This window comes from Amphiura filiformis, chromosome 20 (genome assembly GCF_039555335.1).
Source record: "Amphiura filiformis chromosome 20, Afil_fr2py, whole genome shotgun sequence".
Classification (NCBI taxonomy): domain Eukaryota; kingdom Metazoa; phylum Echinodermata; class Ophiuroidea; order Amphilepidida; family Amphiuridae; genus Amphiura; species Amphiura filiformis.
Window position 1 is genome coordinate 18908705 of NC_092647.1, and position 15913 is coordinate 18924617.

At 38.1% G+C, this 15913-nt stretch overlaps 1 long non-coding RNA gene across 1 annotated transcript; it reads left to right on the forward strand.

The window, feature by feature from the left end:
• Nucleotides 1-10531: 10531 nt before the first annotated feature.
• LOC140142665 (uncharacterized) lies at nucleotides 10532-13445 on the forward strand. Its single transcript, XR_011857555.1, has 4 exons — nucleotides 10532-10645; nucleotides 12426-12513; nucleotides 12911-13048; nucleotides 13335-13445. It is a non-coding gene; the product is annotated as an uncharacterized lncRNA (long non-coding RNA).
• Nucleotides 13446-15913: the final 2468 nt, after the last annotated feature.

Here is a 15913-nt window from a genome sequence, read left to right on the forward strand (position 1 = left end):
GACTCAGTCACACCCTTGGGTTGAATGAGAACAATAGGCACCTCTAGCTCAAGTGGGCGCTTTCACATGACATTCTTTTGATCACTTATTGACAGTAGGCTGCCTGGTAAAGCGTTAATACGCTGTCAGGATAGTTACCGATTAAATAGCGGAACCCTTGTCCTGAACAAATATGGATAGGTTGTCGGTAAATCAAATAGGCACAAACGAACAATGCGTTACGTAATCTATTACGCCTCCACACGAATATGATAGCGCCATGGGTAATCACCTAAAATCTCGAATTCTGCCATCTTTCGGCATTACCCTACAACTTTTCAATACTTTAAAAAAGCTCATAATAATATAAGTCAACCTCCTAAAAACCTAAGGTTTGTCTTAACTCCGGAATTACAGAAACTCTTGGGCCACATCTGCTAAATTGTTTGTATAATGTCATTTAGCAGGTCCATTTCTGTGTTTGTCTGACAATAGTAATCAATCAATCAAGCAATCAATCAATCAATCAATCAATCAGTCAATCAGTAAATAAATAAATAAATAAATAAATAAATAAATAAATAAATAAATAAATAAATAAATAAATAAATAAATAAATAAATAAATAAATAAATAAATAAATAAATAAATGTCAGTATTTTGTTGCAATTTTTGCTACAATATGGAGGCCTGTTTTATTTGGTTTTAGTAAAATTCTCCTCAGCCAAATTATGCATGCTATAACGCCCACCCTACCCATTAACTTTAATTGTCATTATCTTGCTTTATAATTTGTTTGGTGAAGAGAATATTGTTTAAAATACTGGTACTTCTGTTTTATTATCTTGTATAAAACAAAATATCATTTTTATTACCTTGAATAATTTTAGTTGAATTAATTAGGCCTAATCACAGTAATTTGGTGAAGTGAATATTGTTATAATAGAGAGCTTGCGAAATGAAGTTACTTTAACTTTAACTTTAACGTCTAGAGGATTATAGAGGATTATGTATTCAAAACCAAGGTGGTTTTGAATACATAATCCTCTATAATCCTCTAGACGTTAAAGTTAAAGTTAAAGTAACGTCATTTCGCAAGCTCTCTATTGTTTTAAACACTGGTACGTGTAAGCACAAAATATAAACAGAAAGTAAAGAGAATATACAATTCAAGCCCATTTAAAATCTCTATCATCTGGATCCATATGGGCAATTCTACGAAAATGGATTTAATTACGTTTTTACCATTCTTTTGTGTATCATCATCATCATCAGTCGGCTGCGGAGCAGGCGACTACAAGCTTTCTACAACTAATGCGATCTTGGGCGAGCGAAACAATTTTGTTTGGCTGCAGCATCCCTTCAATATCTCCCAGGAGGTGCTGGACATACTGTAAGTACAGTGTGCGCGGCCGTCCCGGTTTCCTCTTCCCATGTGGTGGAATATAAAGCGCATATTCTTTCACAGGCTCGCCATCTTCAAGACGCAGTATATGGCCGAGAAATTTGAGTTGATGAATCTTGACTCTGGCAACCAGTAGAGTGGTGTTGGTCAGGTTGTAGATGGTTTCATTTGGAATCTGATCCACACGCTTGATGTTTAACATGACTCTGTAGCAAGATGTTGCAAATGCATTGATCTTGTTTTCCATGTCCTTGGTAATCCGGGGGGGCACTCATATATGACAGTGTACGCATGCGTGACCAAATTTTTTTCAAACACCCCCTAAACGAGTTTTACCCTACCAGCAAATTTAGCCCCTTAATAAGGTAATTTAGTGTAGAATTTACCCCTTAATGAGTTTATGGCTGGTGAAAATGTAACAAATGTTACATTTTTTGGACTCATAATTTACCAAAAATTTGAAAAGGTACCCTAAACAAGTTGTCCCAGAAAACTACCCTTATTCTTGAAAATCACTGTTTTTTAGACCCTAAACGCGTCACGCGCGTAACTTGCCTTGCCTAAAAAACACCCCTTCTACTTGTTTTTTGGTCACGCATGCGTACAGACCATTTATGTGAGTGACCCCCCCCCGGGCTTGGTAATTACCCATGACTCGCACCCGTACAGTAACACACGTTGTCTGAAACAGCTTGATTTTTGTTTCGATTGGCAGGGACGGGCTTCTCCAAAGGCGTTCCAGTTTCCAGAAAGCTGCCCAGGCTAGTACTTTTCTTCTTTTAGGTCTCCAACACTAGAGCCCATCTTGGAACCCAAATACTTGAAGTCTGTGACATGGTTGATGGTACTACCATAGACTTCAAGTGCTGGTTGGGCGTTACAGTTTGCAGTCATATACGACGTATTCTGTCTTAGGTGCGCTGATGACAAGGCCTAGATCTGCTGCTGCAGTTGCAGTCCTAGTAAGCTGTGACTGGGCCCGGTCTAAGATTCCAGCAGGGCAATATCATTAGCAAAATCCAGGTCATTCAGCATCATTTTCGAAGGTCATTTTGGGGTCATCCGGGGTAATCTAAGGTCAAATTAGTAAAAACTATCGTATGGGCATGAAACTTGGTGGGTACAGTCACCATTAGCCAGGTAATCGCGACCGCCTAATTTGGGTAAGGGGTGGTACAATAATTATGTGTACCCCGGTGGTGAATTCTCAAAATGGTCTGCCAAAATCGCTTGCCCCCCTTTAGCCATGCCAAAAATCTTTGCCCCCCCCTTTCGACGTGCCAAAACCCTTTGCCCCTCTTTCGATGTGCCAAAAATCTTCCCCCCACCTTACACATGCAAGATTTTTGGGAACCTAAATTTAAAACCTTGCATATTTGAACGTGTTCCTAACGTTTTCCTACATCTTTTTAGGGCGTAATATAGAAATGATGCCCAAAATACCTGTGCCAAAAATCGCTTGCCCCCCCCCCACTTTTGACCTGCCAAAATCGCTTGACCCCCTTTCGACCTGCCCCAAAAATCGCTTGACCCCTTTCGACCTGCCAAAAATGCTTGCCCCCCCCCATTTTGGCCTGCCAAAAAATCTTTGGCCCCATCCCCTATAATTCACCACCCCGGGGGTACACATAATTATTGCACCACCTTTAACCGCATGGGTATGGGTATGGGTCTTAAACTCGTATGGGTCTTAAACTCGGTGGGTGGGTGTAGTTCTGTCATGGCAAGAAGAAGATTATGTTCGTTGAGTCATCAGACCCCGGGCCTCCTCCGGGGGTCGTCTCTCTTACTCCCCATAGGTTATCATGGCCAGTCTCTCTTATTAACACCGCCTATTGTCTCGGAGACAAAGGGGTTGGTAGGTGGGTGCATTATTATTATTTTCTGAGTAGTCCTACGTGTATGGGGTGGGTGGGTAGTTGGGTTTTAGATGAAAGTAGTCCTATGGGGGACCTTTTTATACTTTGTTGCAAGTAGGCTAGTCCTAAAGGGGGACCATTTTCCTTATTTACTGTAGGCCTTCGTGAGTGGGGTGGGGTGGGTGGGTGTATGTTAGATGAAAGTAGTCCTACGGGGACCTTTTTTCATACTTGTAGTCGTACACTGGCCCATTTACCTTCTTTACTTTAGTGATTAGCTTTATGTAGTCCTGTGAGGATATGGGTGGGGGCGAAAAGTAGTCCAATATGGGAACTTTCTGTCTGTGTGTTTGTTTGTGTGTCTGCCTGTCCGCCTATTTTCTCGGACACTTGGGTCGCACGTTCCTCAAACTTGGTGGGTTGGTGCATCTTGACCCCATACGGAACAAGTTTGTATTGGTTAGTGGGTCAAGGTCATCCAGGGTTCATCTGAGATCGAATTATCATAAACTGTCATATGGGCATGAAACTTGGTGGGTACAGCCAACATATAGAGCCAAATTTTTGGAAGGTCATTTTGGGCTCATTCGGGGTCACCCAGGGGTCATCCGGGGTTACATTACTAAAAGCTGTCGTATGGGCATGAAACTTGGTGGGTACAGTCAACATTTAGAGCCAAATTTTTGAAGGTCATTTTGGGGTCACCGAGGACACCCAGGGGTAATCTGGGGTCAGCCCGGGCGTATGGGCATGAAACTTGGTGGGCACAGTCAACATTTAGAGCCAAATGTTTGGAAGGTCATTTTGGGGTTATCCGGGATCATCTGAGGTCAAATTAGTAAAAAAACTGTCGTATGTGCATGAAACTTGGTGGGTACAGTCACCATTAGACAGGCAATCGCGACAGCCGAGAACCGCCTAATAAAGGTAACCGTCTATATTATAATACACATGAAACTTGGTGGGTAGGCGTACAGTCGACATTTAGAGCGACATTTTGGAAGGTCATTTGGGGTCATCCGGTCACCCAGGGGTCATCTGAGGTCAAATTACCAAAACTTGTCGTATGGGCATGGAACTTGATGAGTACAGTCAACATTTAGAGTCAAATTTTAAAAAGGTCATTTCGGGGTCATCTGAGGTCACCCAGGGGGTCATCTGAGTTTAAATTACTAAAACTGTCGTATGAGCACGAAACTTGGTGGGTACAGTCAATATTTAGAGCCGAATATTTGGAAGGTCATTTTGGGGTCAGCTGAGGTCACCCAGGGGTCATCTGGGTTCAAATTACTAAAAACTATCGTATGGGCATGAAACTTGGTGTGTACAGCCAATATTTAGAGCCGAATAATTTGAAGGTCATTTCGGAGTCAGCTGAGGTCATCCATGGGTCAGCTGAGGTCAGATTAGTAAAAACTGTCGTATGGGCATGAAACTTGGTGTGGGCAGCCACTATTTAGAGCCACATTTTGGAACCGTCATTTAGGGGTCACCATGGGTCATCTGAGGTCAAATGAGTAAAAACTGTCGGAAGCGCACGAAACTTATGGGTACAATCACCATAAGCCAGGTCGCGCCCAGTCGAGAACCGAATATTGTTAACCACCTAGTTAATGTATAATACTATATAGGTTATTTAGCCGGAAGCAGATTGTATAATACTATAATAGAGTATTTAGCCGGAAGCAGATTTTCCATGGAATTCAAGTTGTGAAAATAGACGTTGATTAACAGCGATTCCGTAAAATTAAGGGTTTTTATAACCCGTACCTTAACTCTCTCCACGCTGGTGTCGACTGCAGACGACAAGTTTAAAAAAAAAAATCAAAATTCAAAATATTTCAGAATTGTAAATTTTCATGACCATATTTGGAATCAGCTTGAAAAATGCATTAAAATGAGTACAAACAAGCCTAGTATTGGTTCAGTGGTTCTTAAGATAGCTCTTGATAGGCCTATTTTGACAAAATATCTCAAAACTTCGACTTTTTATGTTAAGGCCTATGGCTAGCACGCATAGCATTAACCATTAAAGGGGGAAAACCTTTGTGCTTTACAGAGTTTTTAAGTTTCCTGTGTTATTTTCGCTGCTATTTTCCTTTACGGGCTGTGTAAAACTATATTCATATTTAACAGTGTACATGTATTTGAATTCGGCTTAAACTTGGTCAATATTGCCGTTTTCCTCGTTTTTTGCCAACCTTTTCATTTCAAAAAATTTGGTGGTTTCTCCTTCACTTTAAAGCAACTTACACTGTTATTTTGTTACACTTTCCATGGATCAGGCTGAATTGGCCTTTAAATAAATATATATTAAAAAAACAGGCCCATCAAATTCTAGCGCACTGTCAACCTTCATATCATTCGATTATTTTTTATTTTCTAATTCTTTAGTTGAATAAAAAGATAGTTGAATTAATCATTCATAGTAATTTAATTTGGTGTAGAGTAGATTTTAAATACTGGTATGCATAAACAATAAAATATATATATAAAAATATAAGAAAAGGCAGGCAAAAACACATCAAGCGCTTGGTAATTGAAATATTTCAGATTGTGAACCATATGGACCATCCTATTCTTTTTATTCTTATTATTTTGTACCAATTTAATTGATACAATAACCATGGTAATTTGGTAAATAGCTCTACAAAAAAAATACATTATAAAGTATAAGCATATTCATAAAATTACAGTCGACTGCAGACGACAAGTTTAAAAAAAAATCAAAATTCAAAATATTTCAGAATTGTAAATTTTCATGACCATATTTGGAATCAGCTTGAAAAATGCATTAAAATGAGTACAAACAAGCCTAGTATTGGTTCAGTGGTTCTTAAGATAGCTCTTGATATTTTGACAAAATATCTCAAAACTTGGACTTTTTATGTTGAGGCCTATGGCTAGCACGCATAGCATTAAAATACCTCACTATTATAAACTGGAGAGGAACATGTAAACATTTCACGTGATAGTTGTTACAGATAAGAAAAATGAACCTAAAGCAATAATGTATGATTTTCATAAAGAATACGGTAGATTCCTATTTAAATGTTAGTTTTCACTGACCACATTGTCCCCTTTTAATTTCGAGCAAAACGAATGAGGTAGAAACGAAGAAAATTGCTATTTCATTCCAGCGCCTACAGTTCGTGTATTATTATCATGATTATTGGTGGAGCTTCACGCAGCTGGGATGTACAAACAAGACGAAACTCGGACGAATAGCGATATGCAAACAGTTTATACGTCAAGACGTAAGACGCCTAGCGATATGCACACAGTTTATACGTCACTGATTCAATGATACACATGTACGCGATGTGTTTAGTGTTTAGCCACCACTCGATCGGTGAAGTCTGAATAATATTTTCATGACCATATTTGAAATCAGCATGAAAAAATGCATTAAAATGAGTACAAACAAGCCTAGTATTAGTTCATTGGTTCTTAAGATAGCTCTTGATATTTTAAGAAAACTTGGACTTTTTTTTAAATCTTTGAAGCCTATGGCTAGCACGCAGAGCATGAATTGTTAATACCAAGTCCAAAACCTTCTCAGGAGCAGACAATGAAACAGACCCCAATTAGCTGATTGCAAGCTGAGAGTGAAGCACACCCTTAAAACTTAAAACGAGCTACTCATTTTTAATAGCAACTTGTCAAATTTGGCAAGGGAAACTATTTAGATGGGGACATAACTGATTTATCTTCAAAATGACTTGCCCGGGGAGATGGTGGGATAAATTTCCCTCCCCCAATATTTTGCCAAGGGGATGGTTCATACAATCACCCCCTGACGCCTGTATGTGGGTTTCTGACCAAATTAACCTCATATTTAGTCATTTCAGCCCCAAAGTGCCACTTTATAGGACCCATACCATTCCTTTTGTGCGTCAACTTTATTTGTCTCAATATTTAAGTGCAAACACCACTATGTCATGCTCCCTTCCGACTCGCCTTAAGGCAGTACATCTTTTGCTTTTAAAAACCTCTATGTCAAAAGTAGACTTGTTGACATGTTCCAAGGTTTGAAGAGCTTTGAGGGAATGGGCCACATACAGTTGAACATTATGCAGTTATTGTTGCCTACATGTATGCACACAACACAGGGGCACTCACAATAAGCAATTGACCCCTACTGGTAGCGCTGTGTTGTAGATATAGAAGATGAACTAGTTAGCGTCATATGTCAAAAAGTATAAAAGCTATGATTTTAGTACTTGCTCTGTATTTCAATTACTTATTCTTTTCAAAATATCTGAATTTTCAACCCGGTACAAGCTTTAATAACGGGGGACCATACATTTGTATGAGAAAGAAATCCTGCCGTTATATCCAAACTCCCGTGTTATTCCAATGCACATTTTGCTCCACCGGGCCGCCCTGGCTTGGTCGCATTTGGAAGACGGGTGTAGTCTTTTAGTACTTTCTGTCAATCAAATATGGTTTATTCTCTACATGTCAATCTTTAAATCATTAGCATAGTCTTTATAATAACAGGGGACCGCCTTAATGAGTAAATGACAGCAAACCATTGAAAAACACCCCAAAACTCGGTCAGTGGAGCTCCGCCCGTACATGTCAATAGCGTTATTATCGATCGGATTAGTCGACCGTAGCGGACCATTCGATCACTCAAAATTTGCATTGGACAATCGATTACTACAGGGTGTCCCAGAATGATCTATACCCGAAAAGATGGAATTTTTTAGGTATGAAGGGCATAGTGAATGGTCATATTGTTTTGCATTTTCAATTTTACATATATTTAGCTTTCTCAGATTTTTTAGATTTTAAAAATTGGACGTTTCTAGTAGAAGTTATAGAAGATTGCGTAAAAATGGTGAATTCTAAGTTTTGACAACGCAACCTATTTTGAAAATCTGTAACATTACTAACCGTTCAGCACAAAGTTATTTGGAAAAAGTTATGCAGGTATTTTAGTTGTGCCCTGTTCATATTTCCACTAAATAGCCGATATCTATCTATTATTTATGACGTTACGAAGCAATCATTATATGGAATTAAGGATTTGTGGCCTAATCACATTCTCTCTTTGGCGGTAGTTTTAAATATAGTTATTGTGGTGTGAGGTCCATGTCATTTGAAATTCTTGCATAACAGAGATCGAACTGGTTGTGGTACAGAAAAGACGGCTCCTCAATTTACTGTACAGCAGCGTGGATTTCTTTCAAAAACTTACTGGCAAACCGGCAGCTATGTTGAGACGCAAAGAAGATTCATTAGACGATAGTGTATAACGTAAAGAGGTTTGACGAGCACGGAACTGTCAGGAATCGGCAGAGTGAAGCTTCAGGTGCTCGTAAGACTGTAAGAACTAGAGCGAACATTGCAGCTGTCCGGCAAGCTTTAAGAGGTAACCCCAACAGTAGTTGTCGTCGAAATGCTGTGCCAAACATCCCACGTTCTTCATTTAATCGTATCGTACCATTTTTCAAAGGTATGCGAGTCGTTTTTCATCGATTTTACATTATTGCATGCCACGCCAAAACAAATAAAGGTAGCGTGCTGAAATTAACAGAATAAGTAGGAGACATGTCCAACATTATAATGCTGGTATCTAAAATAGATACATTGCCCGTCTTCTATTTTTAGTTATTTTTGCAAACACGGTACAAATCATTCTGGGACACCCTGTATAATGGCCAATGGTTTAATACTACATATCTTGGTTTAATCTTCACTAAGCGGGTTTATGGCTGGAAAGGTCACGGTGAATTTGCCGTGGACATAACTGCACTACATGACTCAGTTCTGCGTGATTTTCATACCGTAACTATCTGCATCATTGGACAGCTCTCGCACAGGGGCGTAGCAAGCGGGGGACAGGGGTGGACGGAATCCATGGGCCCCGAGGGTTCAAGAGCCCCGAGCGCAAAAATTAAACAAGGGCTACGCTGATTATGGAGAGCAGTGCCGGATTTACCATTGGGCAAAATGGGCCCGGGTCCAGGGCCCCCAAAATTGCCATATGCATTTTTCTTATGACCCCAATAACGGCGCGTTTTTTTTGTGGCCAAAATAGGGGGAAATTGCACAAATTTTCGCCCTTCGCGCGCATTCAAATAGTAAAATTCATATTGATCTGGGGCTAAAATAGTCTGGAATTGAATTTTTTCGCGTGATTTCGCGCAAATGTCCTAGTACCATACGTAAACCAAAACTTGGCCACTGACTTGAGTGCACATATCCTTCCTCGGCACGTGAGTTCGGGCCTCCAAATTTTGTCCTGGCTCAGGCCCTCATAAAGTAAATCCCGACTTGGTTAAAAGGGCCCGTACTGCTCCTTGTCCATGGGTCCCTGGTGCTCTTGCTACGCCCTTGCTCTCGCATATAGCAAGCCATTTGGGCCATTACGTATTTCGGCAACGCGTCGCTTTCAAGAAAGCAACTTGTTGTCTGAAAAGAATCACAGTTTCTTATATTCAGAGGTAAAAAGTTCCAAAGCGTGGGTGCAACAACAGAAAAGGCTCGGTCTACGTCTGCTAATGTAGATGAAGCCCGTGGAACGACAAGTAATTGTTTATCAGAAGTGTGCGACTAAGAATATAAGGAAGAAGAAGATTCAATAAATACTATGGTGCAGTACCATTCAAAGCTTTCCCAGTTAAAAAAAAAAAAAAAAAAAAAAAAAAAAGAAAGCAACTTGTTATCAAGACAGTCAATGGGATCTAGATTTTGGCAACGCGTTGCCTTCATATTCTTCGCCAACTAATCAGGGTATTATGCTAGTAAGACAATAGACTCGTCGTATGTTCAAAAACAAAAAATACAGGAATACAATGGTAAAAAAAACGAGGAAAAGAAAGAAATAGACAAACAAAGAAATAATCTTGATCGGAACAAACAAACCAAAGAAGAGAATTAGTGATGTTATTTCATATTCAACGACATTATTAACCTCTGATAAAGTTAAATCGAGGGGTAATTTAATATGCGATATCGCAGTTTTGACATCGCCCCGAGTAAGTCAATATAAAGAGGGCTGTAAAGACCCCTGGGAAAAGAAAGGAGTTTCGCAATATTGAAGAAAAATATAAAAATGCGTGTCATCTATTCTGATTGACTGAACCATCGGTCCTGGATTTTTTGATAGAAATCACGGATTTTTGCAGGGTGTAATTATTCAAATTATTTAGTTAAATAGCGATTGGTGAAATTGTTGTTGGAAAATTGATATAGCGATGAGTACCGCCCCCGGGTACCGCCTCCTCGGACTCTGGGTCCGTAAACCACAGTCATTCTCTCGACATATCCAGTGTGCGTGTCATACAAGCAACAAGTAACCAAACAGCTCCTCTGAATTATTCACCTGCAGTACGGCAAATCGGAACGTTTCGCATTCCTTTCGACGTTGCAGTGAGAACGTATAGCAATGGTAAGTGCAACAAGTTATTTGATTTCTGTATTGTAATTGCGATTTGAGTTGAAATGGATTCTTTCCAGAGGAATCATTGCTATAGAACACCTGTATGTTAGCTTATGTTTTAGATGAATCGATGGCATAACGTGAATTTCTTCAGCTTTTTAAGGGATCTGGAATGAGCGTTTTGGGCGTTTCGACAGTATTTTTTGTGGGACATGAGAGCACATCAGACATATCGAATTGCATTCTGAATACGAAGAATGTCTTTCTGATATCAAATAATTTTTCATTTTTGAAATTCACGGTATAATACAAATTTTATGACAAATTATTAAAAGTTGATATTTTTCACATTTATGATATAACAGTCCTCGAAGTAAATTTTATAAATTTAATGATATATTCGTAAAGTGTATGTAGCTGTGAGGAAAAGCTGACGATCAATTAAAAATTTTGACCTTTCATATTGAAGATATGGATTTTTTCCCAAAAAGACCTAATTTTTTCGGTGTTTTTGGGGAAAAATCCATATCTTCAATACGAAAGGTCAAAATTTTCAATTGATCGTCGGCTATTCATCCCATCTACATACACTTTAAGTACATATCATCAGATTTAGAAAGTTTACTTCGAGTACTGTTAAATATCAAAAATATCAATTTTTAATGATTTGCCATAAAATGTGTATTACATGCGAATTTCAAAAATCAAAATGATTTGATATCAGAAGGACATTCTTCGTATTCAGAATGCAATTCGATATGTCTGATGTGCTCTAAATGTCCCACAATAAATACTGTCCAACGTTCATACCCTTCCCTTAATGTTATTGGTTATAATTGACCGATAAATCCAAGTAGGCCTATATGACGAGTGACTCTCAATTCAGGAATCCCATTATTGTACCATTTTCTCAATTTTGTATTAATTTCAATCATTTCTGTACGTTTTTAAATTGCTCAAAGATGACAAAATGCAATCAGCTTAGTTCTTTATAAGGGCATGTCAGTGAGACAAGAAAAGCAAAAAATCAAATTAAAAATTGCAACTACATGTATTATTGGCCTAAATTCAGGTTTGCGACCATATATACATTGTTACTTCGACTGCTAACTCATTAACGATATAAGATGCTTAGATCCTTTAGTCATAATGTACGATCATTTTTGAGGCCTGATTTTTGCAATATATCACCATATTCGTTGTGTTTGTACATGTTGTAGGTCAACAGAGCAAGTTGGACATGGAGTCGTAATACGATATTATATCCCCCATAGAATTCAACATTAAACGGCCAAAATTGCCAGTGGAGTTTTTTTCACATTACCTCATTATTTCGGCTTGAAATGGAAAATATCCCTTCCTGACAGTTAGTCTATTATTAAAATTATTTCATTTTATAATAACAAAATTCAAATTTGACGGAAATCGACATCGTATACACCTTGTTGCTTTAAGCGAGTCTTTTCAAATTGCACCAAAGTTTATCCGTTAAATCTCGATCAATCCTACTTCTTTTTACGCAAGTGAGATATTATACTGCAGCTATTGAAAAGTTCCATACATAACTTTCATTTAATCCGCCAGTCAAATTAATTTACTATTCTCCGAAGCAGTGTTATGTTGTTGGCGGTGGATTTTTGTTAAATTTTGATCAATGATGGAAGATTTTTAACATTTTGGGGGCTGAAAGTTGAACAAAAAAATGTGGGCCACATTGGGGGTGTGCGAGGGGGGTTTGGGTTACTGTGTTTTTGTAAATAATTATCCTTATACTCCTATTAATTTATAGATGGCCGTTTTCAACATGCGTATAAATGCAATGTTTCTTTGCATTGTGCTTGCTATTACCTGGGTCGGCGGGGACAGCAGTCATCATGGTAAGATAACTAATGATCAATGGCGTAGATTTCTTCGTAATATGCATTAAACACGGAGGGGATTGTACAATGTATGCCTACATATAGGCCTATATATATTATTTCGCTCCCATAATAAGGGAATTGCATGGCGGCAGCGCAGACAGGTTCCATGTTCGATGCCTGGGTTTCTGGTTTGTGAACTTCATTTACCCCAAAGATCAAATCGCGCTTGAATCTATGCGATAACAGAGCTATCTAGTTCCTATGTTTCTTTTTAATAATATTTTCTGCGTTATTTCACTAAACTCAAAATCATTAACCTTTCTTTCTTGCCTTCCTTCGGTCGTCTTCCTTCCTTTCTTTCTTTCTTTTATTTTCTTTCTTTCTTTCTTTTTCAATTTTAATTGATTTTCAGGTAACAAACATTGCGACATTAGTTGTTCTCATACTCACTGCTCTAACCCATGTCAAAATGGAGGCTCGTGTGTAGATGGAATAGATTCCCATACCTGCATGTGTTTTGCTGGCTACACTGGGGTCAACTGTGACACAGGTAAGGGAAAGGATAATCTACGGTTTCTTTGTTATTTCGCTACCTTAAATGAAAAGATATTGGGTTGGAATTTATTTTCCATTGCCATTTTAGAATAAATATGTGTATAAAAGGTGCTGTGCAAATGGACTTAGATTTGCACGTGTTCTTAATGCTGATAGCTTAGCAGAATTTATGCTACTGCGCTAGTATATATGCTAGCTACACTGGAAACACAATTCAAATAAATGTGCAATAAATCACAATAATGTATAGGCCAACCCTTTTAATCATAATTGATTTTCAGATATCAATGAATGCGATTCGAACCCATGTAAAAATGGAGCTTCTTGTGCACATGGAATAGACTCCTTTACCTGTACATGTGCTGCTGGATACACTGGAGACACGTGTGCGACAGGTAAGTTAAAGAATTTGTTTTTTAATATTTTTCTTCGTTAGTTCACCAACTCAAAGGGAAAAAGGGCTGCGTGTAGTTTATATAATTCCGTGTGCAAGCTACACTGGAAAAACAATTGAAAAAAATGTACAATAATTACAATAATATATATTAATTATAATTTTCAGATATCAATGAGTGCGAACCGAACCCATGTAAAAATGGAGCCGCTTGTGCTCACGGAATAGATTCCTTTTCCTGTACATGTGCTGCTGGCTACACTGGAGACACCTGTGAGACAGAGACAGGTAAGGGGAAAAATAAGCTAAGGTTTTCTCAGTGCTTTTCTTCGTTATTTTACTAACTCAAATGATACGATAAAGGTGTGAAAAGTGAATTACTTCATTGCCATTCTATATTATAATACGCGTTAAATATGATGTGCTTCTGCACATGGAATATTATGCTGATGTTAGCTACATTTAGAGGCTAGTTCTTGGTATCGTTTTGCTTGTAGGAAATGCTTTTTTCTTTCATTTGTTCGTTATTTGGTTCTTTTTCTTTCTTTCTTTCTTTCTTTTCTTTCCTACTTTCCTTGATTATTGCTTTCTTTCCTTCTTTTTTCTTTCTTCCATTCTTTCTTTCTTCTTCTTTCTTTCCTTTTTCTTTCTTTCTTCTTCTTTGTTTCTTTCATTCTTTCTCTATTTCTTTCTTCTTCTTCTTTCTTTCTTTCTTTCTTTCTTTCTTTCTTCTAACTTCTAATTGTAGACCCGCATGCGGGGAATTTAAATTGATCTGATTTTGTTGGGAATTTTGTCGCTAATTATTTGCCTTGTTGCAAGAAATAAGCAAAAATGATTTTTGTTAACGATTTTGGTTGCTTACCTGTCCAGATGACACAGCAATTGTTAAAGTCAAAGAGACTCAATGCAATTTAATGGCATTGTCCTATTTTACTGTGTTACCAGGGTAACGAAATATCCTACATATGCATGGAAAACTATTCTTTTTTTGGATTTCTCCTTGCATTTCTTTAATTGTGGAGCCAAAATAAGATGACATCAAGATGTTACATCTTTGTCCATAATTCCATAACCATGTCGTAGATATGTCAAACTTTATTTTTCTGAATCCTTATCTTATGACTAAAGGAAGACATTGGTGTTGTTTTAAAACCAAGTCAGGGAAAATTTGAACTGTGTAAAGGATCGATGACCTTTTCCCACCAAATAGGGGTGCTGTTGAAATACCACCATAGCCTAATGATCAGCTCTATAAATGCTATATATCTCTTCCAAATTTAGCAACTTTAACATGATTTGCACAATGGTTACGGAAATCTATTGCACTATGAAGTGCTTCCAACTTTGGTACTGGTTCGTTCGAGCATTTCCTAGTATCATTTTTCAATGTGAAAAGGCCTCTGGCCATAGTTAAAGTAAAAACGTTTACTATAGTCAGGATTCTAGGGCTAGCTGCATTGGAGATACATGTGAAACAAATGCACATTAAATTGAAATAACGTAGAGCATGTTTATCAATCATAAGATGTAAACAATTGCGATCCTAACCCATGTAAAATTATTCAAAGGGTTATGACATTGATCCGTGATTGGTAGTTAAGTTAGAATTGATATTTCCTTTTAGAAACGGCAGATATCCTGGTGAAAATGTTTGAGTAATTTGTGCCGAAAATAAATCTATAGGCCTACCCCAGCCTACTTGTCCACATAACCATAATGTCACAATGTTGCGAGGGCGCGTGCACATTATGATGTCATAACGGCATTACCTGCAAAATGTTTGTACTTGTTTTGGTATAAATGGATAGAGACCATACCTGTACATTTGCTAATATGGGGTGGTTGCAACACCTCCCTCGTAGATCGTGTTACCGTGTTGCAAAAAAATTATGGCATTTTAAACAATGGCTACTTAAGGGCACTTTTTTTAATACTACAAACCCACCCAAAATTGGGCGTAGCGTTGTATTGTAATTATCCGGGGCAAATTACTTACCCCAGGGATCGCTTAATACAAAGAAAAAGTAAAACAAACAAACAAGCAAAAACAAAAACAAAAACTAATCGATATGAACTATTTCCATGTCTTTCACTTCAGTTGCTCCCGCTGAATGCTATAAAGCAGCAGATGGCAAAGACTATCGTGGTACAGTAGCTACCACTATTTATGGAGAAGCATGTTTGTATTGGACCCAAGGAATCATAAGTTACTATCCGGATGCAGGTATTAGTACATCTCATAATTACTGCAGAAACCCTGACGATGATTCCAACGGTGCGTGGTGCTATACTCAAGGCCAGTATATTCGCTATTGTGACATAGGCTCTCCACAAACATCATGTGTCTGTAAGTATATTTTAATCTTTAAAAAAAAACCGTTTCAAAACATAAAAGAGGCGCCAAAGTTAAAACAGTGCTTTCCTCTAATGTCTTTTCACCATTTTTTACACTATGTACCTGAC